Genomic DNA, 21,666 nt, shown 5'->3' on the forward strand with positions numbered 1-21,666 from the left:
TGCGTTTAGCCTCCACTACAGCCCTGGGAGTGATTACACTGGTCAAACTCTTACACTGCTACACTGGTCTGGGGGCCACTCAGCGGGCAGGTTAACCGCCTCCATCCCACCATGCTACCGCTCCCTAGTCAGAGGGCCTTCTGTAAGGCTGTTAACACGCCCCCCTCCCCTCCCCCCAGAAGCTAGGGGCCCCATGGTAGGGGCCCTTGTAATCAGATGGCCCTCTAAAGGTACACTACACCCTCCTCCCTAGGGCCTCCTAGTAGGGCCCTCATAATCAGAGGGCCCTCTAAAAGCCCCCAAAGCCCCCATCCTCCCTAGGACCCCCTGGTAGCCAGAAGCCAGGACCATAATAGGAGGGCCTAAGAGGGCCTTCTAAAAGTAGGCTCCCATGCACCCATTTCCCTTTAAAGTTCCTATAGCAGGGCCGGGGGCCCCCTGAAATCCAAGTCCTCTTGCAAATACCAACCTGCGAGTGCAAATTCACACTTGCGCATATACAGTAAATCATTTTGGCACTAATTTGCCTAGCGCTTTGCAGATAAATATTTGCTCGCATAGCCATTCATTTTCTAGCCAATCATAAAGCTGCAGGTAAGGTAGCAACCAATCCTGGCCTTCCAGTAAAAAAAACCGCTGAAGAAGACGAAGGTACCAGAGCAGGACTCTGTACGGGAAAATGGACAGTAGTCAGAACGGGCCGGTGAGTTCTGTTTTGAATAAATGCGACTGTACGATGAACAGAATAAATTACACAATCTAGCAGTAATGATATGGTAACGCCTTGTCAAACTACGATGCAATAAATTTGTTTACTGATGCTAAATCTATTTTTAGCTGGGTGTTTGAGCTGACATAACGTTTTTAAAATTACCAATAAACTTTTTGAATGCTAACAATTAGTGAATTGAATTGCTAACGATTAGTTGTTAAATCTGTGTTTTGATACTAGGTCTGCTAAGACCGTGTTTTTTTATTCGTGATGTCTTACACCGTACGTAGCTATAATAATAACAAATAGATATGTTAGCTAAATATGAGTGCTACAGTATAGTATTTTATTCTAATCATGCAGTTACATTAGACAAGTAATTCATGATACAGTATTTATCCAGTAATATGGTTATGGTACTATGCAGGGCACCAGTGGTGTTGAGCAGGCAGTAAGGGCAATGATGTCTGTCATTGCCAACACTTTGGAGGAGTCACATAGGAGATCAACGTCTGCACAAAGGATTCCTTCACTTGTGACAGGCACACAGAACCAAGCATCTGGTTCTGCCAGGCCTGAAATGAGTGGCAGTGTACAGGTCCAGCAAGAGATGTGCAGGTTACAATAGTTTTCTTAGAGGTTAATCATTCGCCACATGATATCTGATTACTTCAAACTTTATTGCTATTTCAATTGTTCTCAAGATCCTTTCCAGGGCTGTTCAGAAAAGATGGACCTGTACGTGGAAAACGGAGGTTATCTACACCTACAAACTATATAAATAAAACAGTCAGCCTTACATTCTGTGCACTACCGGGACCAACTACAACCACCCTTACAGCGGCAGATGAAATGCGTCTTATTCAGGCTGGCCTTGGGAAGAAGCTAGTGTCTCTGCCTGAGGACAGCTCACATGATGAGGTAAACGTCTATTGTGCTTAATGCTTAATAATACTATTTGCATGCTTTCTTTGCGTTCTCAATAATTACTAATTTCATATGTACACTGTGTTCTGTAGTTATGCTTCAACAATATGACTACCCTAATGCATAGTTAAATAGCATTTTTACATGACAAAAGTATTTATAAAGCTAATTTATTCTGAACAGATTGTTAAACTTCTGGAGATTGAGTATCCTAAACTGGGGAACATCACAGGTGGATGGATGCTTTATAAAGCCACAGGTAAGAATTCTGCTAAAGAATTCTGCATAATAGAATATATAATATATACCTTATATATATATATGTAGTATATTGTAATTTTTTAATAGTTTGTGATATTTTGTGCTGTTTTCAAAAATAGTTATGACATGGTACTAGCATTTAAACCATTTTCTGGAATCATACCAGAAAATTCTTAGTGATTTTTTGAAGTGACCTTGTAAAGTTTCTGTGTTTGACAGCTGATGAACGATGAGCAGTATGCATTCAAAATTGTGATTCCAAAGTAAACCACAAATAATAACCAATTAAATAACTAGGAATGATGGTTGTTGTCAGTGGCATTTGTAGATCAAGTCAGAGTAATATGCTTAGTAATATGCCATAAGTATGATTACAAAGGTGCCAGGTATTTTTAGTCAATAGGATCATCAACAGTTGGCTTTTGTTATTAAGTGGACGCACTTATAACGTGCTTCCCGAAACTGGGATAAAATGGTGTCATTTAAAGCTTATAATATATGTACATTATTTGTACTTCTTAAAAATAATTTATTTATAACATTTTAATAAATAGGAATTTACATATTTTCACAGGTGGGACTGGTCATAGAAAACTTCAAATTATCCCTCTAGAGTCAGAGGGGTATTCTGGAAAGCAGCTTAAAATTTTGACAAATGCAGGGAAAATCATTTTGTATGTAGCTCCACTACAGGAGGAGATGGACCTGAGTCCTCTTCCTCCTGATGCTCAAGAGTTTGCTAAAATGCCCAAAAAAACCTGCAAGAGATGTGGCATGTATATGCCTCTTCAGTTGTTGGCATCTCATGTGGACAACTGTGAAGTAACATGTAGTCTGTAAATTAGAATAGATAAAGTTTTGTGTTTTTTTTTTGTTATATATGGCCCATATATGAATCAATAAAACATACTAAGAATCAGCATTATTTAATGTGTGTTCAGGGTAACAGCCTTGAACATGATGTTTCCTGTGAGACTCCTGTTACATCAGAAGGCACTGAGGTAATAGCATCGTTATTAGTTTATAATTTAATTTATATTTTTCATATAGTCAACATAAAATATATTGACTTGAAAACACTTCTTTTTTCTGACTGGGTTAAAATTTTCACACATAAATAATTCCTTATTGTCTCATTAAGAAAAAACAGTAACAAAATATGTCTTTAGTGCCTTACTAACAAAAAATAGTAATGATCAGATATGTGTTGTTCTGATATCTAGTGTGAAATTGTTTTTTGCATAGAAAAATAGTCCCGTACAGTGCCCAATTTGCTTAAAGGACTTTGCTGCTGATGAAATAGAGACACATGCCAGTTTTTGTGATGAGGGGTGAGTTGTATATAATGTTGCACGCAATGTTGGATGCCTTTTAAGTAACAGTAGGCTACAGCATCACCTTCTATGTATTCAGTAGATTTGATTTCAACAGATATCAGCCTTCTACAAGTGGAAACGTTGACAGGCATCCTTCACCTTTACACAGCGTTTCAGACATGCAAGGTGTGTTTCCTTAAAGAATTCTCCTCCTCCCCTTCCTACAGATTTCCAATTACCAGCTAAGGTTTATCTGAATTATTGGCATTAAAGGGGTATTTATGATGACAACATTTAACATACTTGTCATATTTTTGAATTTTTTAGAATGGATGACCACATCAGACCCCAAGAGAGCTGCATTGCGTTTTACTCAAGAATTACTGTGCAAGGCAGAGAGACATGCTGAACCCCTGTGTTTCACTTTGGACATTCACAAGAGTGTTGAGGAACAAGACCATGCTATTCTGTTCTTCTACAAAAAAGGCAACGTCAACTGGGCATCTCCTCTTCAGTGCAAACTAAGAGGTATTGTTTAAAAACCATTTACCACTTTTATGCTAATTCAAATAATATTCTGGTGCATTATAATCCACATAATTCATATGATCTAACAGGTGATTCTGCTGTTGGTGAAGGTGTGAACCGTTATGTCCTCTCTACCATCTGTCATAAGCTTAGAAATGGATTCCACGTTAACTTAGGTACTAGCAGACATTCTTAAATGTGTATATTTGTGTGTGTGTTCACACGTTGAAGTATTTACAAAACTAACAACTTCTCTTACAGGTAACATGATGTTACTAGGCTGTTTGAGGGAGAGCAGGGTCACCTTGTTGCAAGTACATCCTCTTTTCTGGTTGAAAGTGACTTGTTCTTAGTGGCTGGCAGGATGGTGGCACACAGTTTCTTGCACGGAGGTCCAGGTATGCCAGGACTAAGTCCAGCAGTAGTCCATGTTTTAACAGGAGGTACGCCAGAGACAGCGACTTTAAAACTAGAAGACTGTCCTGATCTGGATGTTCGGGACACTCTACAACTGGTATGTTGCACAAGGGTAGCATTTATTAAACAATTATGTTGTAAATTAAGATTTTTTTCCTGTATTTTCATAAAGCTGCAGAAAGATGACAGAATAACTGATCTAGAGAGGGAGAAAATTGGGATCTCCCTGGTGTCACAGACGGCAACAAGAAGTGGCTCTTCGAACGACTGCTCCTCCATGCTGTATTACCGATCTATTTTCTCACAGATGTTATAGTTTGAGCAATTGTGAGCAATGTTACAAGTATGAACAGCATCGTATTTATTGTATTCCTGACATATTCTTGAACAGATATATTTCTGAAATTGCTAAAATTAAGTTCCTATACTCTTTAGGCTTATTAGTCTTGATGTAGTTTATACACTCACCTAAAGGATTATTAGGAACACCTGTTCAATTTCTCATTAATGCAATTATCTAATCAACCAATCACATGGCAGTTGCTTCAATGCGTTTAGGGGTGTGGTCCTGGTCAAGACAATCTCCTGAACTCCAAACTGAATATCAGAATGGGAAAGAAAGGTGATTTAAGCAATTTTTAGCGTGGCATGGTTATTGGTGCCAGACGGGCCGGTCTGAGTATTTCACAATCTGCTCAGTTACTGGGATTTTCACGCACAACCATTTCTAGGGTTTACAAAGAATGGTGTGCAAACATCCAGTATGCGGCAGTCTTGTGGGCGAAAATGCCTTGTTGATGCTAGAGGTCAGAGGAGAATGGGCAGACTGATTCAAGCTGATAGAAGAGCAACTTTGACTGAAATAACCACTCGTTACAACCGAGGTATGCAGCAAAGCATTTGTGAAGCCACAACACGCACAACCTTGAGGCGGATGGGCTACAACAGCAGAAGACCCCACCGGGTACCACTCATCTGCACTACAAATAGGAAAAAGAGGCTACAATTTGCACGAGCTCACCAAAATTGGACAGTTGAAGACTGGAAAAATGTTGCCTGGTCTGATGAGTCTCGATTTCTGTTGAGACATTCAAATGGTAGAGTCAGAATTTGGCGTAAACAGAATGAGAACATGGATCCATCATGCCTTGTTACCACTGTGCAGGCTGGTGGTGGTGGTGTAATGGTGTGGGGGATGTTTTCTCGGCACACTTTAGGCCCCTTAGTGCCAATTGGGCATCGTTTAAATGCCACGGCCTACCTGAGCATTGTTTCTGACCATGTCCATCCCTTTATGACCACCATGTACCCATCCTCTGATGGCTACTTCCAGCAGGATAATGCACCATGTCACAAAGCTCGAATCATTTCAAATTGGTTTCTTGAACATGATGTAGGATCACACATGCACATATCACAGGGCCTAAATTCCAGGTGGCCTGAGACAAGGCCGAGCCTGGTACGAGAGGCACCAAAGGGGGGTTACACACATAAACACACACACACAGATAACCATGGAGGCCAGCACTCCCACTTTTATTGCCCAAAGATTTAGGGACCTACAGACAAGCAGAGTGGACTTCACGGACAGGGGTCCCTCGACTTGGCACACAACCCCCTCCCCATACATTCTGCCTTACATTTCATTCACCCAACAGACAAACACCCTAAAGGAAGTTTCATTTAAGTTTGGCTTTTGTATACCCTGTATATTGATTTACTCACGACTACTAGTCTCAATATACAGATAGGTTATGTTTGTATGTGTCCTTAGACAATCTTAGTGTTTTGTGTGCCACCCTTATAACCATGTTCACGGAGTATCACCTATTTTACCCCTTTGCACTTGAACACATATAAATTTAAATAAATAGATAGGTATAGCTACCATTGTATATATGTTCTCATGGTATACCAGAAGAATCTGGAAAGTGAGTGTAACCAATGTGTCCTAACTTTTAGAGAGTCTTCTTTGTTAAAACCCCCCCTTCTCTTCCCACATTCCTTTGTGGTCCTTATCTGATCTTGGTGGACATTCACCAAGTTTCTTTGTTTCTACCATGCTATGTTAAAAGAACTGAATTAAGGTGTATCTTATCCATTCTGGAGAAGATGAATTGGCATAAGCCACACCAAACAAAATATGTTGTTTCCAGATGTGCAACTTATATTGATATTACCACAAACTAACGGCCACGCCTATCTATGGATAAGATGTGCTGTTTGTAATAGGAATATTTGATGTAATATCCGCACAAAGTGTAACATCTGTTGAGGTGCAACCCAAAACACCTGTATCCTATACTGATGTGAATCAGTCACATAGATAAAATAATTAATTGTTTAATCAATTAATACAGAGGGTATGAAGTATGTACCTGTGAAGCTGGTATGGCATGTTTGGTGTCAAACTGATTGTTAATCACCCCTGATTCCAAATCTGGTCAGTGATTACCATAAAAGTGGATGTATCAAAAGTTATAACAGCTTAATGAAAATCATCAGTAAAGGGAGAATCAGTCGGGCCATAAATCCCAAAAGGACTGATACAGACCCCCTTCCGAAAGCCCGCCAAATGGATGGCCAGCCATTGGGCCAGGAGTCGAATTCCTGGTCATCCCTATTCATGAACTTTAGACCATAAAAATCTAGCACCTCAGAACAATGGCGCGCAGAGAATAACCGCCAGCCCGAAGAAGAACATCAGCCGGGGAGAAGAGAAGCCCACAAGAAGTCCTTCGGTGAAGGCCCAGCTGAACAGAGAACAGCACCCAAGACAAAGCTTCACCAGGAGAGAGAATCTAAAGGGACTCCACTCCACTGCTCCAAACGCCGCGCCTTTCTTCTGCAGGATAAATTTATAGAAGTCGCCAATAAGCTTAGAAGCAGAACGTCCATGGTGGTATTTTCTGAAATACTCCCCGTGCCACGCGCAAGTCAGGCTAAGTTAGCTGAGATAAGGAGATTAAATGCGTGGCTAAAAGGATGGTGTAGGAAAGAGGGGTTTAGGTTTATGGGGCACTGGAGGACCTTCTGGAACAGGTGGGACCTGTTCAAGCCGGATGGGTTGCATCTGAACCGGAGGGGAACCAGTGTACTGGGAAGGCGTATTTGTAGAGTAGTTGAGGAATGTTTAAACTAGGGACTGGGGGGGCAGGGAGGTTAGTTAAGTATGTAACTGGGGGGAAACGGAAAGCCCCAAAAAATCATATTATAAGTAGGCACTGTAATAGGCCTACCCTTTGTTGTCTGTATTTAAACGCCAGGAGTATTAGGAATAAAATTCATGATTTAGAGGCTCTTATCTCATCGGACTCTTATGATATTATAGCAATAACTGAAACGTGGTTGAGTGATAAGGATGGACAAGAATATAATATGGATGGTTACACATTGTTCCGTAAAGACCGTATAGGTAAGAAGGGAGGTGGTGTTGCAGTATATGTAAAGGAAAACTTGCAGGCAAGGGAGCTTACTGATATAAGTAAAAGTACGGAAGCTATATGGGTAAAATTAGATGCTACAAACTCAAATAGCCTAATTGTCGGTGTTTGTTACAGAGCACCCAATGTAGCTGCTGAGGAAAGCAGATTGTTATACAGTGATATTAGGATTATGAGCAATAAAAATGATGTGGTAGTTATGGGTGATTTTAATCTACCGGGGATGCAGTGGGACATTATTGCTGGCTCTTCTGAAAATGAACTTGAGATGGTGGAATTAGTACAGGATTGTTTTTTTACTCAGTTTGTTAACACCCCTACCAGGGGAGATGCCATTCTTGATCTTGTTTTGTCTAATAACCAGGACAGGATTGGTAAATTAGATGTTTTAGAACCACTTGACAGTAGCGATCATAACATGGTTAAATTTGAGGTTAAGTTTAGTGCCCGAAGAGCAAAGTCCAAATCAAAAATATATAATGTTAGGAAGGCTAACTTCAATTGTATGAGATTAAAACTAGAAACTGTGAACTGGATGGAGTTAATTAACAAAACTGTTGAAGAGGCATGGGAATTTTTTAAAAGCACATTATTGCAAGTACAAGAGGACTTCATACCTGTTTCTAGCAAGAATAAATCTAGGAAATGGCAACCTAGGTGGTTTAATAGGGACATAAAGTATAAAGTAAGGAGGAAAAGGGCTTTGTTCCAGAGATGGAAAATAACTGATGATGACATAATAAAGCAAGAGTATCTAAATCTACAGGCTGAATTAAAAAATGACATTAGACGAGCTAAAAGGAATGTCGAAAGGAAGATCGCATTGGAGGCTAAGGATGACGTTAAAAGTTTCTTCCAGTATTTTAACTCTAAAAGAGCTCTAAAAGCTGAAATTACTAATCTGCAGGATAGTAAGGGTCTTATAATTGAAAACGACATTGACATAGTAAATGAGTTCAATGATAGTTTTGCACGGGTATTCACTGTCGAGGATACTAGTAACTTACCAGTTCTTATTACTAATCCAACATCGTCTATAACTAATATATATATAACTGAAGCTGATGTTTTGCAAAGCCTAGCTAAGCTCAAAATAAATAAATCACAGGGCCCTGATGGCATCTTACCTATAGTGTTAAAAGAGATGAGGGATATTATTTGCCGACCCTTAACATTACTGTTTCAAAAATCCTTATCTGAAGGTGTGGTACCTTCTGATTGGAAGCATGCCAACATAACGCCCATTTTCAAAAAAGGGGATAGAAGTAATTTGTCAAACTATAGGCCAATCAGTCTAACTTGTATAACTGGTAAAGTTATGGAGGCTATAATCAAAGAGAAAATGGTAGATTACCTGGACTCAAATAACATTTTGAGGGATAGCCAGCATGGATTTAGGAGAGGTAGATCCTGTTTAACAAATCTGTTGGAGTTTTTTGAGGAAGCTACTCAGGAAGTTGATGATAAGAAGGCCTATGATGTCATCTATTTAGATTTCCAAAAGGCTTTTGATGTTGTTCCCCACAAGAGGCTCTCACTTAAACTCAAAGCGACAGGTATTTTAGGAACTGTAGCGACTTGGATTGATAACTGGTTAACGGATAGGAAGCAGCGAGTAGTTATAAGAGGCTCGATGTCACAGTGGGCCTGCGTTCATAGTGGGGTACCGCAGGGTTCAATTTTAGGACCACTTTTGTTCCTAATTTACATAAATGATATAGACACCAATATATACAGTAAACTGGTGAAATTTGCAGATGACACCAAGGTGGGTGGTGTAGCAGATACTGAACTAGCGGCTCAGCAGCTACAGCGGGATCTTAATTTAATTAGTGACTGGGCTGACACCTGGCAGATGAAATTTAACATAGACAAATGTAAGGTACTCCATGTAGGGAGCAGAAATATAAAGTACAGGTATTTTATGGGACCTACTGAAAAAAAGGTAGCTGATTATGAGAAAGACCTTGGTGTGTATGTTGATGCTTCCATGTCTCATTCTCGCCAGTGCGGGGAAGCAATAAAAAAGGCCAATAGGATGTTGGGGTATATCTCCAGGTGTGTGGAGTTTAAGTCAAGGGAGGTAATGCTAAGATTATACAATTCCTTGGTGAGACCTCACCTAGAATATTGTGTACAGGTTTGGTCACCATATCTTAAAAAGGACATAGCGGCCTTAGAAAAGGTGCAGCGTAGGGCCACAAGAATGATTCCTGGTCTTAGAGGAATGTCATACGAGGAAAGGTTATTTGAGCTAAATCTGTTCAGCCTCAATCAAAGGAGACTGAGGGGGGACATGATCCAGGTCTATAAGATTCTAACAGGTTTGGATGCTGTTCAACCGAATAGTTACTTCAGCATTAGTTCAAATACAAGAACTCGTGGCCATAGGTGGAAATTAGCGGGAGAACATTTCTAACTGGATTTAAGGAAGCACTTCTTTACACAGCGTGTAGTCAGAGTATGGAATAGTCTTCCTGATAACGTAGTGCAAGCTGAATCCTTGGGTTCCTTTAAATCAGAGCTCGATAAGATTTTAACAACTCTGAGCTATTAGTTAAGTTCTCCCCAAGCGAGCTCGATGGGCCGAATGGCCTCCTCTCATTTGTATATTTCTTATGTTCTTATGTTGTTATGTTCCTGAGTGCCATCAGCTCAGCAGCTCTGCCATCAACTGCCAAGACCCCCCCCCCCCCCCCACTCTTCAACCAAGTAAACCAACTTCCTTTCATTCTAACAACTTAAGCTGTTCTGTTTAACCTGCTATAAGACTTTAGGGTTGTGTTTCCACAAACTATGCTTGCTTTGCAGAACAGTATTTCCCATTTAAGGTTACTCATTTAAATCCGGTCATTGCATTTTCATAATTACATCGTTTGTTTTATTCCGTTATTTCGTGTTTGTTGTTTGTGTTGTCTTATGTTAGTTGTAGTGTTAGCTAGGAATAAATGCATGTCTTTTACACAACTTCAGCCTCTGTCATTGAGTACTCACACTAAGTCCCTGCCTCTGTGCGATCTTGCTACACGCTCTGAACCTCAAACTCGCCTGAAACATCGCGAGACTCTCTCTCATTGGCCGTGAGGGGAGCTTCGCTACCAATCGTTTACATTACCTGGTGATGCAGCTCGCTGGACGAGCCTTCTAACCCAGGTTACTAAACGATACTGGTAATTAGTGAATCCCATTTAAGTCTCACATTAACAGACTCACAGGGATACCGCAATTGAGTTTGGAGGAGCCGACCATTCGGCATAGTGATTGGTTAATAATCAGCATTAACTAATAATTAATTAGACTTTAATTAATTTCAAACATATTGGTGGAGATATTAAAAATTAGCTAATAATTCCTACAATGACAATGAGTTCACTGTACTAAAATGGCCCCCACAGTCACCAGATCTCAACCCAATAGAGCATCTTTGGGATGTGGTGGAACGGGAACTTCGTGCCTTGGATGTGCATCCCACAAATCTCCATCAACTGCAAGATGCTATCCTATCAATATGGGCCAACATTTCTAAAGAATGCTTTCAGCACCTTGTTGAATCAATGCCACGTAAAATTAAGACAGTTCTGAAGGCAAAAGGGGGTCAAACACCGTATTAGTATGGTGTTCCTAATAATCCTTTAGGTGAGTGTAATGGAAACCATTAGAATTTCTGTGATGATTTCTATTGGGCTTCTATTGTTTTGTTTTGGTTTTTTTTTTTCAAGCGGGGAAACATGCCTCTGTGAAGTTTCTTATTTACTCAAGTGATCTGAATTCCCTAGTTCAATTTTTATCAGATTATTCAAGTCAGCCTATGTGTTTCTATGATGCTTCAAAAACATTATTTCTTCATCTGCCAATGAATTCAACGATCTTATCAGATCTCCAGCCGCCATGTTTCAAATGATCTAAACGTAACACGCTTCCGCCAATCCCCGCCTTGACGCAATGATTGCCGTAGGGTGGGTGTGGTCAGCTCGGAATGCATTTTCAAAGCCGCATTGAATTTTGCTACAAATATCCCACGGCGTCATGATGAAAATGCAATCGTAAGTGTCCTAATGCTACGTTCACACCGCAAGCGTCAAAGACGCCAGCCGTCGCTCCCGCCGCCCTGAACGCGACACTAGCCAACGCCGGAGGCGCTCTCTGACGTCATAGAGTGGGCGGGGACAAGGCCACTCAGAATGCCAGGCTCTGAGAACTTTTTAACGACAGTTCTACTAAAACACATAATTATGTTTTGACAAACACTAATGCTATAACTAGGTTTAACATTACCGACAATTTGCACTGTTTTCTCTGCTATGGCGCCAAAATTACTACAAAAAAATATATTATGCACTTCACCATCTCACCTGGAACACCGATTGTTTCGGACACTCTGGTCCATGCCTCATTTTTTTTTATTTATGTCCCTGTATGCAAACAGAGACATCATATATAACTGGGTACCCGGCCACAGCAATAATAAGTCTCTCCTTCATTGTGCCTAGGAACGGTTGGGTCGGAACAAAAGTTTACACGCTTATGTTCTGCGGCGCTCTCTTTAGCGGAGCATCTCTACATTCCCATTGGTTGCCGCCCAACCGCGTCACAGCTCATTACCATAAAGTTGACTGGGATTCAACTTCTGTCTGACGCTCCCGCCGCCCAGATCGCGACGCGCCGCGCCGCTCCTCGACGCCTCCCGACGCTCCCTCCCATAGAGAATGAATGACTTCCGGTCGCTTTGATGCTTTCGCCGCTCGCAGTGTGAACATAGCATAACTGTTAGTCTAAATGCATTTAGGACAAATAACATTTAAATGATAATTTTGCTACTGTTTCTGCTTGGACACGTTACACATATCAAATCAATTTGGGTTATACATTTTCATTTTGCTACTTATAAAGCATTAAAATAGTATGCACTTTACAACTTAAGACTACTGTTGGAAATGGCAAATGTAAATAATATCATTTAATTTTCAATTTCATTCTGCACCAAATTTTGCACGCGTGGAGGTGATGGAAAATGTTAATTTAAATACAGAATTACATTGCCATTTTGAATATTGCGTTGCCATTTTGAATATTGCATTGTCATTTTGCATATTGTATTGCCATTTTGCATATTGCATTGCAAATTGAATTTTGCTACACATATGCTTCCATACAGAACTGCCTTAATTCTACGTGGCATTGATTCAACAAGGTGCTGAAAGCATTCTTTAGAAATGTTGGTCCATATTGATAGGATAGCATCTTGCAGTTGATGGAGATTTGTGGGATGCACATCCAGGGCACGAAGCTCCCGTTCCACCACATCCCAAAGATGCTCTGTTGGGTTGAGATATGGTGACTGTGGGGGCCATTTAAGTACAGTGAACTCATTGTCATGTTCAAGAAACCAATGTGAAATGATTCGAGCTTTGTTACATGGTGCATTATCCTGTTGGAAGTAGCCATCAGAGGATGGGTACATGGTGGTCATAAAGGGATGGACATGGTCAGAAACAAAGCTCAGGTAGGCCGTGGCATTTAAACGATGCCCAATTGGCACTAAGGGGCCTAAAGTGTGCCAAGAAAACATCCCCCACACCATTACACCACCACCACCAGCCTGCACAGTGGTAACAAGGCATGATGGATCCATGTTCTCATTCTGTTTACGCCAAATTCTGACTCTACCATTTGAATGTCTCAACAGAAATCGAGACTCATCAGACCAGGCAACATTTTTCCAGTCTTCAACTGTCCAATTTTGGTGAGCTTGTGCAAATTGTAGCCTCTTTTTCCTATTTGTAGTGGAGATGAGTGGTACCCGGTGGGGTCTTCTGCTGTTGTAGCCCATCCGCCTCAAGGTTGTGCGTGTTGTGGCTTCACAAATGCTTTGCTGCATACCTCGGTTGTAACGAGTGGTTATTTCAGTCAAAGTTGCTCTTCTATCAGCTTGAATCAGTCGGCCCATTCTCCTCTGACCTCTAGCATTAACAAGGCATTTTCGCCCACAGGACTGCCGCATACTGGATGTTTTTTCCTTTGCACACCATTCTTTGTAAACCCTTGAAATGGTTGTGTGTGAAAATCCCAGTAACTGAGCAGATTGTGAAATACTCAGACCGGCCCGTCTGGCACCAACAACCATGCCACGCTCAAAATTGCTTAAATCACCTTTCTTTCCCATTCTGACATTCAGTTTGGAGTTCAGGAGATTGTCTTGACCAGGACCACACCCCTAAATGCATTGAAGCAACTGCTATGTGATTGGTTGATTAGATAATTGCATTAATGAGAAATTGAACAGGTGTTCCTAATAATCCTTTAGGTGAGTGTATATCATACAGTTTTATCATTCCATGTAGGCCCATTCAAGGGCCCTTGTGAAGTGGTGTACCCCCCAAATCTGCCAGTTTATCCATGCCCCAACTGTACCCCTAGGTGGAGCCAAATAATGGCTGCACTAGAGACAGCTGATAATGGCTGCCAACCATAACATTATGCCTTAATGTGGATCTCGTGGTTGAAGCTGAGAACAGCAGGCCAGCGTTATTCGTATGCAGTTAGTGCCAATATTAATTGATAATGTTGTATAAAAAAATTGCACTTGCTTTTTTTGTAAAGTTGTCCAAAAAAAGGATGAAGCAGACTATTCATTGCAGTTTGCTGATTTTGTGTCCAGTCATTAGCTGTGGACCCTTAAAGGTCACAATGTACTTGAGGGGACACAAATGTAATCGTTCACGCTGACTTAATGCATTAATTTACCAGTAACTAACATACTAAGTTACATACTGATCCCATGTTCATTCATCATTAATCAATCATGATGGTTCTTATTAGTTAATAATTAACTAATATATTTTATGCATGGCATATATGAACTGTCAATTGGTTAATGATGGGAAATGGTTAATTGCTGCATTAATTAAATCAGCTTGTACTACTACATTATTTGTGTACCCTCAAGTAAAGTATTACCTGATTGAGTTACATACAGCATTTAATAGCCACACGTTACTTGGGGGGGGGGGGGGGTGGTAATAAATAATATACTCTTACATGCTCAATTAATCATGAACCAACTTAGTTAATGTAATTAACTCAGTCTTAGTTACAACACAATTGGTGATTATGTACTTAGCGGCAAGTCATTGAGTGTTAACATAAAATTCAGTTAACCATTACTAGTACTGTACAATATCATTATCTATCCATCCATCCATCCATCCATCATCTGCCGCTTGTCCGGGGTTCGGGTCGCGGGGGCAGCAGCTTCAGGAGAGGCACCCAGACCTCCCTCTCCCCAGCTACCTCTACCAGCTCCTCGGGGGGGACACCGAGGCGTTCCCAGGCCAGCCGAGAGATATAATCCCTCCAGCGAGTCCTGGGCCTGCCCCGGGGCCTCCTCCCTGTAGGACATGCACGGAAAACCTCTCCGGGTAGCCGCCCAGGAGGCATCCGCACCAGATATCCAAACCACCTCAACTGGCTCCTTTCGACGTGAAGAAGCAGCGGTTCTACTCTGAGGCCCTCCCGGATATCCGAACTTCTCACCCTATCCCTAAGGGAAAGCCCAGACACCCTGCGGAGAAACCTCATTTCGGCCGCCTGTATTCGCGATCTCATTCTTTCGGTCATTACCCATAGCTCATGACCATAGGTAAGGGTAGGGACAAAGATGGACCAATAGATCGAGAGCTTTGCTTTTTGGCTCAGTTCTTTCTTAGCCACGACGGACCGGTTAAGCGCCTGCAAAACTGTAGACGCCGCTCCGATTCGTCTATCCAGCTCCCGATCTCGCCTACCCTCACTCGTGAACAAGACCCCGAGATACTTAAACTCCTCCACTTGAGGCAGTACGTCTTCCCCGACCCGAAGAGGGCAAACCACCCGTTTCCGGCTGAGAACCATGGTCTCGGACTTGGAGGTGCTAATCCTCATCCCTGCCGCTTCGCACTCGGCTGCGAACTGCCCCAGTGCATGCTGGAGATCCCCAGCAGATGAAGCCAACAGGACGACATCGTCTGCAAAAAGCAGCGAAGCAATCCTGAGGCCACCAAACTGGACACCCTCAACACCCTGGCTGCGCCTAGAAATCCTGTCCATAAATATTATAAACAGGACCGATGACAAAGGGCAGCCCTGGCGGAGCCCAACCCGCACCGGGAACACGTCCGACTTATTACCAGCAATGCGGACCAAGCTTCTGCTCCGTTCGTACAGGGACCGAATCGCCCACAATAGCGGACCCCGGACCCCATACTCCCGAAGCACCCCCCACAGAGAACCTCGGGGAACCCGGTCGTAAGCCTTTTCCAAATCCACAAAACACATGTAGACTGGATAGGCAAACTCCCAGGCCCCCTCCAGTACCCTTGCAAGGGTATAAAGCTGGTCCAGTGTTCCACGGCCAGGACGAAAACCGCATTGTTCCTCCTGAATCCGAGATTCGACTATCGATCTCACCCTCCTCTCCAGTACCCCGGAATAGACTTTCCCAGGGAGGCTGAGAAGTGTGATCCCCCTGTAGTTGGAACACACCCTCCGGTCCCCTTTCTTAAATAAGGGGACCACCACCCCGGTCTGCCAATCCAGCGACACCGTCCCTGACCTCCATGCACTGTTGAGAAGACGTGTCAATCACGACAGCCCCACAACATCCAGAGCCTTCGGATCTCGTCCACCCCCGGGGCCCGGCCACCACGGAGCTCTTTAACCACCCTGGCCACCTCAGCCCCAGTGATGTGCAAGCCCCCCCTAGCACCCTCGGGCTCTGTGCCCCCAGATGTCTCAAAGGCAGTGTGCGTAGATGTATCTGAGGCAGGGTTGAGGAGGTCCTCAAAGTATTCCTTCCACCTCCGGATGATGTCCCCAGGTGAGGTCAACAGGCCCCCCCCCCCACTATAAATAGTAGGAACCAGGAGCTGCTTCCCCCTCCTGATACTCCGGATGGTTTGCCAGAACCTTTTTGAGGTCGACCGAAAGTCACTTTCCATGGCCTCACCGAACTCCTCCCATGCCTGGGTTTTTGCTTCTGCGACCGCCCGAGCTGCATTCCGCCTGGCCCGCCGGTACCCGTCAGCTGCCTCCGGAGACCCCCGGGCTAATAATTCCCGGTAAGCCTCCTTCTTCAGCTTCACGGCCCCCCTCACCTCTGGTGTCCACCATCGGGTACGGGGGTTACCACCACGACAGGCACCGACCACCCTGCAGCCACAGCTCCGTACGGCCGCTTCCACAATGGAGGTCCGGAACAGTGTCCATTCAGACTCAATGTCCCTGACCTCCCCCGGCATGCAATCGGAATTCTGCCGGAGGCACGAGTTAAAGCTCCAGCGAACAGGAGCCTCTGCCAGACGTTCCCAGCAGACCCTCACTATGCGCTTGGGCCTACCAGGTCTGACCGGCTTCCTCCCCTGCCACCTGAGCCAACTCATCACCAGGTGGTGATCAGTTGACAGCTCTGCCCCTCTCTTTACCCGAGTGTCCAAGACGGAAGGCCGCAGATCAGATGATACGATTATAAAATCGATCATCGACCTGTAGCCCCGGGCATATTCGTACCATGTCCACTTATGGACACCCTTATGCTCGAACATGGTGTTCGTTATGGACAAACCATGCATTGCACAGAAGTCCAATAACAGAACACCACTCGGAATCAGATCAGGGAGGCTGTTCCTCCCAATCACCCCCTTCCAGGTCACACTGTCATTGCCCACGTGAGCATTGAAGTCCCCCAGCAAAACGATGGAATTCCCCCGCGGCACGCCAAATAGCATACTGCTAAGGGAATCCAAGAAGGCCGGGTACTCCGAACTGACATTGCCCCCGACAACATAGCCCCCAGGTTCACGAAGGCACGCAAACCCCTCCACCACGATAAGGTGGCAATCCAAGGAGGAGCCTTGGATTCTAAGGCCGCAATGTCCTTTTTAAGATATGGTGACCAAACCTGCACACAATATTCTAGGTGAGGTCTCACCAAGGAATTGTATAATCTTAGCATTACCTCCCTTGACTTAAACTCCACACACCTGGAGATATACCCCAACATCCTATTGGCCTTTTTTATTGCTTCCCCGCACTGGCGAGAATGAGACATGGAAGCATCAACATACACACCAAGGTCTTTCTCATAATCAGCTACCTTTATTTCAGTAGGTCCCATAAAATACCTGTACTTTATATTTCTGCTCCCTACATGGAGTACCTTACATTTGTCTATGTTAAATTTCATCTGCCAGGTATCGGCCCAGTCACTAATTAAATCAAGATCCCGCTGTAGCTGCTGAGCCGCTAGTTCAGTATCTGCTACACCACCCACCTTGGTGTCATCTGCAAATTTCACCAGTTTACTGTATATATTGGTGTCTATATCATTTATGTAAATTAGGAACAATAGTGGTCCTAAAATTGAACCCTGCGGTACCCCACTATGAACACAGGCCCACTGTGACATTGTGCCTCTTATAACTACTCGCTGCTTCCTATCTGTTAATCAGTTATCAATCCAGGTCGCTACAGATCCTAAGATACCTGTCGCTTTGAGTTTAAGTAAGAGCCTCTTGTGGGGGACAACATCAAAAGCCTTTTGGAAATCTAAGTAGATGACATCATAGGCCTTCTTATCATCAACTTCCTGAGTAGCTCAAAAAACTCCAACAGATTTGTTAAACAGGATCTACCTCTCCTAAATCCATGCTGGCTATCCCTCAAAATACTATTTCCGTCCAGGTAATCTACCATTTTCTCTTTGATTATAGCCTCCATAACTTTACCAGTTATACAAGTTAGACTGATTGGCCTATAGTTTGACAAATTACTTCTATCCCCTTTTTTGAAAATGGGCGTTATGTTGGCATGCTTCCAATCAGAAGGTACCACACCTTCAGATAAGGATTTTTGAAACAGTAAAGTTAAGGGTCGGCAAATAATATCCCTCATCTCTTTTAACACTATAAATGCCATCAGGGCCCTGTGATTTATTTATTTTGAGCTTAGCTAGGCTTTGCAAAACATCAGCTTCAGTTATATATATATTACTTATAGACAATGCTGGATTTGTAATAAGAACTGGTAAGTTACTAGTGTCCTCAACAGTGAATACCCGTGCAAAACTATCATTGAACTCATTTACTATATCAATGTCGTTTTCAATTATAAGACCCTTACTATCCTGTAGATTAGTAATTTCAGCTTTTAGAGCTCTTTTAGAGTTAAAATACTGGAAGAAACTTTTAACGTCATCTGTTAAAAAGGCGGTCTGTACCTTTAAATTTGTCGGAGCAGAGACTTTGCTTACCGCTCAGCGGAGCGTGTGCGTCCCGCGTCACAGGAGGAAGAGGGGCGTTTTGGGAAACTGCACGGGAGTTCTTTGCATGACTTGTTTAGTTATGTAGCCAGTTTAAGCCCGTGATAAGTGAAGTTTAGTAAGTTAGTATTTTCAGTTTATAACTTGCCATTTATTAGCGTGGGATGTGTGCGTCCATGAAAACCGTAAGTTTTTTTCTTTCCTTGTGAATAATGCTAAGTTTGTATGTTAGTTTGTACGGTAGAGACCCTACTCGTAAGACTGCGTTTACTAGTTTATAATTAATGTGCATTCTTGGTTTGATTCCTTTATGTTGGATATATGTATATATCATTTAGGTTTAAATTCGAAGACGAGCCAGATTACTTCGCAGTGTAATCTGTAATTTGTATTTATAATGTTAAGTCTGGCATTGCGTTATTTATGTTTACAGACCACACCCTAATTCCACGTAATAAAGTATCAACAGTTGCAGTTGTGTCAGAGTTCTGACCGGACTCCCCACAGCGATTCGAACGTACCTACTCAGGGCACACGCACTTCATCACATCATCCTTAGCCTCCAATGCGATCTTCCTTTCGACATTCCTTTTAGCTCGTCTAATGTCATTTTTTAACTCAGCCTGTAGATTTAGATACTCTTGCTTTATTTTGTCATCATCAGTTATTTTCCATTTCTGGAACAAAGCCCTTTTCCTCCTTACTTTATACTTTATTTCCCTAGTAAACCACCTAGGTTGCAATTTCCTAGATTTATTCTTGCTGGAAACAGGTATGAAGTCCTCTTGCACTTGCAATAATGTGCTTTTAAAAAATTCCCATGCCTCTTAAACAGTTTTGTTGTTATTTAACTCCATCCAGTTCACAGTTCCTAGTTTTAATCTCATACAATTGAAGTTAGCCTTCCTAACATTATATGTTTTTGATTTGGATTTTGCTCTTTGGGCACTAAACTTAACCTCAAATTTAACCATGTTATGATCGCTACTGTCAAGTGGTTCTAAAACGTCTAATTTACCAATCCTGTCCTGGTTATTAGAGAAAACAAGATCAAGAATGGCATCTCCCCTGGTAGGGGTGTTAACAAACTGAGTAAAAAAACAATCCTGTACTAATTCCACCATCTCAAGTTCATTTTCACAATGTCCCACTGCATCCCCGGTAGATTAAAATCACCCATAACTACCACATCATTTTTATTGCTCACAATCCTAATATCACTGTATAACAATCTGCTTTCCTCGGCAGCTACATTAGGTGCTCTGTAACAAACACCGACAATTAGGCTATTTGAGTTTTTAGCATCTAATTTTACCCATATAGCTTCCGTAGTTTTACTTATATCAGTAAGCTCCCTTGCCTGCAAGTTTTCCTTTACATATACTGCAACACCACCTCCCTTCTTACCTATACGGTCTTTACGGAACAATGTGTAACCATCCATATTATATTCTTGTCCATCTTTTTCTCTCAACCACGTTTCAGTTATTGCTATAATATCATAAGAGTCCGATGAGATAAGAGCCTCTAAATCATGAAATTTATTCCTAATACTCCTGGCGTTTAAATACAGACAACAAAGGGTAGGCCTATTACGGTGCCCACTTATAATATGATTTTTTGTGGCTTTCCGTTTCCCCCCAGTTACATACTTAACTAACCTCCCTGCCCCCCCAGTCCCTAGTTTAAACATTCCTCAACTACTCTACAAATACGCCTAACCAGTACACTGGTTCCCCTACGGTTCAGATGCAACCCATCCGGCTTGAACAGGTCCCACCTGTTCCAGAAGGTCCTCCAGTGCCCCATAAATCTAAACCCCTCTTTCCTACACCATCCTTTTAGCTACGCATTTAATCTCCTTATCTCTGCTAACTTAGCCTGACTTGCGCGTGGCATGGGGAATATTTCAGAGAATACCACCATGGACATTCTGCTTCTAAGCTTATTGGCGACTTCTATAAATTTATCCTGCAGAACAGCCCTCCTACCCTTGCCTATGTCGTTGGTGCCAACATGCACCACGACAACTGGATCCACCCCAGCTGGGGCAAAAGCTTGTCCACACAATCTGGAAGATCTCCTACCTGGGCACCAGGCAGGCAAGACACCGTACGGGACCCTCTATCATGTGTGCACACATAACTGTCTACTCCCCTAATAATTGAATCCCCCACTACCACAACCTCCCTCTTCCTGGGGGGAGGGGGCTCCTCAGTGCCCAAGGGCCCACCTGCCTCCCCAGTCCCTTCCAGCTCTAAAGCTGGAAGCACCTGAAACCTGTTAGACACAGACACCTCAGGTGATGTAACGTGTGTACGCCTTTTCCTGCGTCTACGACCTACGGTCACCCAGCTCTCTCGACCTCTCTGCTCTTCATTCTCCCTCCTCCCCGCTAGTGGCGTACACACCATCTCCCTAAACGGCGTATTAACTAGCTCCTCTAACTCACTGTTGCATTGGATGAGAGCCAGTTGCTCCTCACGGTCGCGAACCTTGACCATGAATGAGTCCACTAGCTTACATCGCTCGCAGATGAAGTCTGACTGGACACTAACATCCAGAAGGGCAAACATCTTGCAAACGCAACACTGAGCCGGCCCCATAATTAACTATGACCCCGTACTCCCAGCCCAGTAAATTTATATAGTGTATTTAACTATAAAGATTAATTTGCGTAACGATAAATGCAGTAAAGTGCCGAGTACCTAAAATAAGTTATTACTTGTGTTAAAACGGAACTTAATTATTTATTTTTTTTTTAATTGT

General features: G+C 42.7%; 1 long non-coding RNA gene across 1 annotated transcript; it reads left to right on the top strand.

Annotated features, from left to right (window-relative positions):
* Positions 1–1,226: 1,226 nt before the first annotated feature.
* On the top strand, positions 1,227–2,540 carry LOC140582673 (uncharacterized). Its single transcript, XR_011985482.1, has 4 exons — positions 1,227–1,330; positions 1,417–1,633; positions 1,823–1,898; positions 2,475–2,540. It is a non-coding gene; the product is annotated as an uncharacterized lncRNA (long non-coding RNA).
* Positions 2,541–21,666: the final 19,126 nt, after the last annotated feature.

Source organism: Paramormyrops kingsleyae, chromosome 25 (genome assembly GCF_048594095.1).
Source record: "Paramormyrops kingsleyae isolate MSU_618 chromosome 25, PKINGS_0.4, whole genome shotgun sequence".
Taxonomy (NCBI): domain Eukaryota; kingdom Metazoa; phylum Chordata; class Actinopteri; order Osteoglossiformes; family Mormyridae; genus Paramormyrops; species Paramormyrops kingsleyae.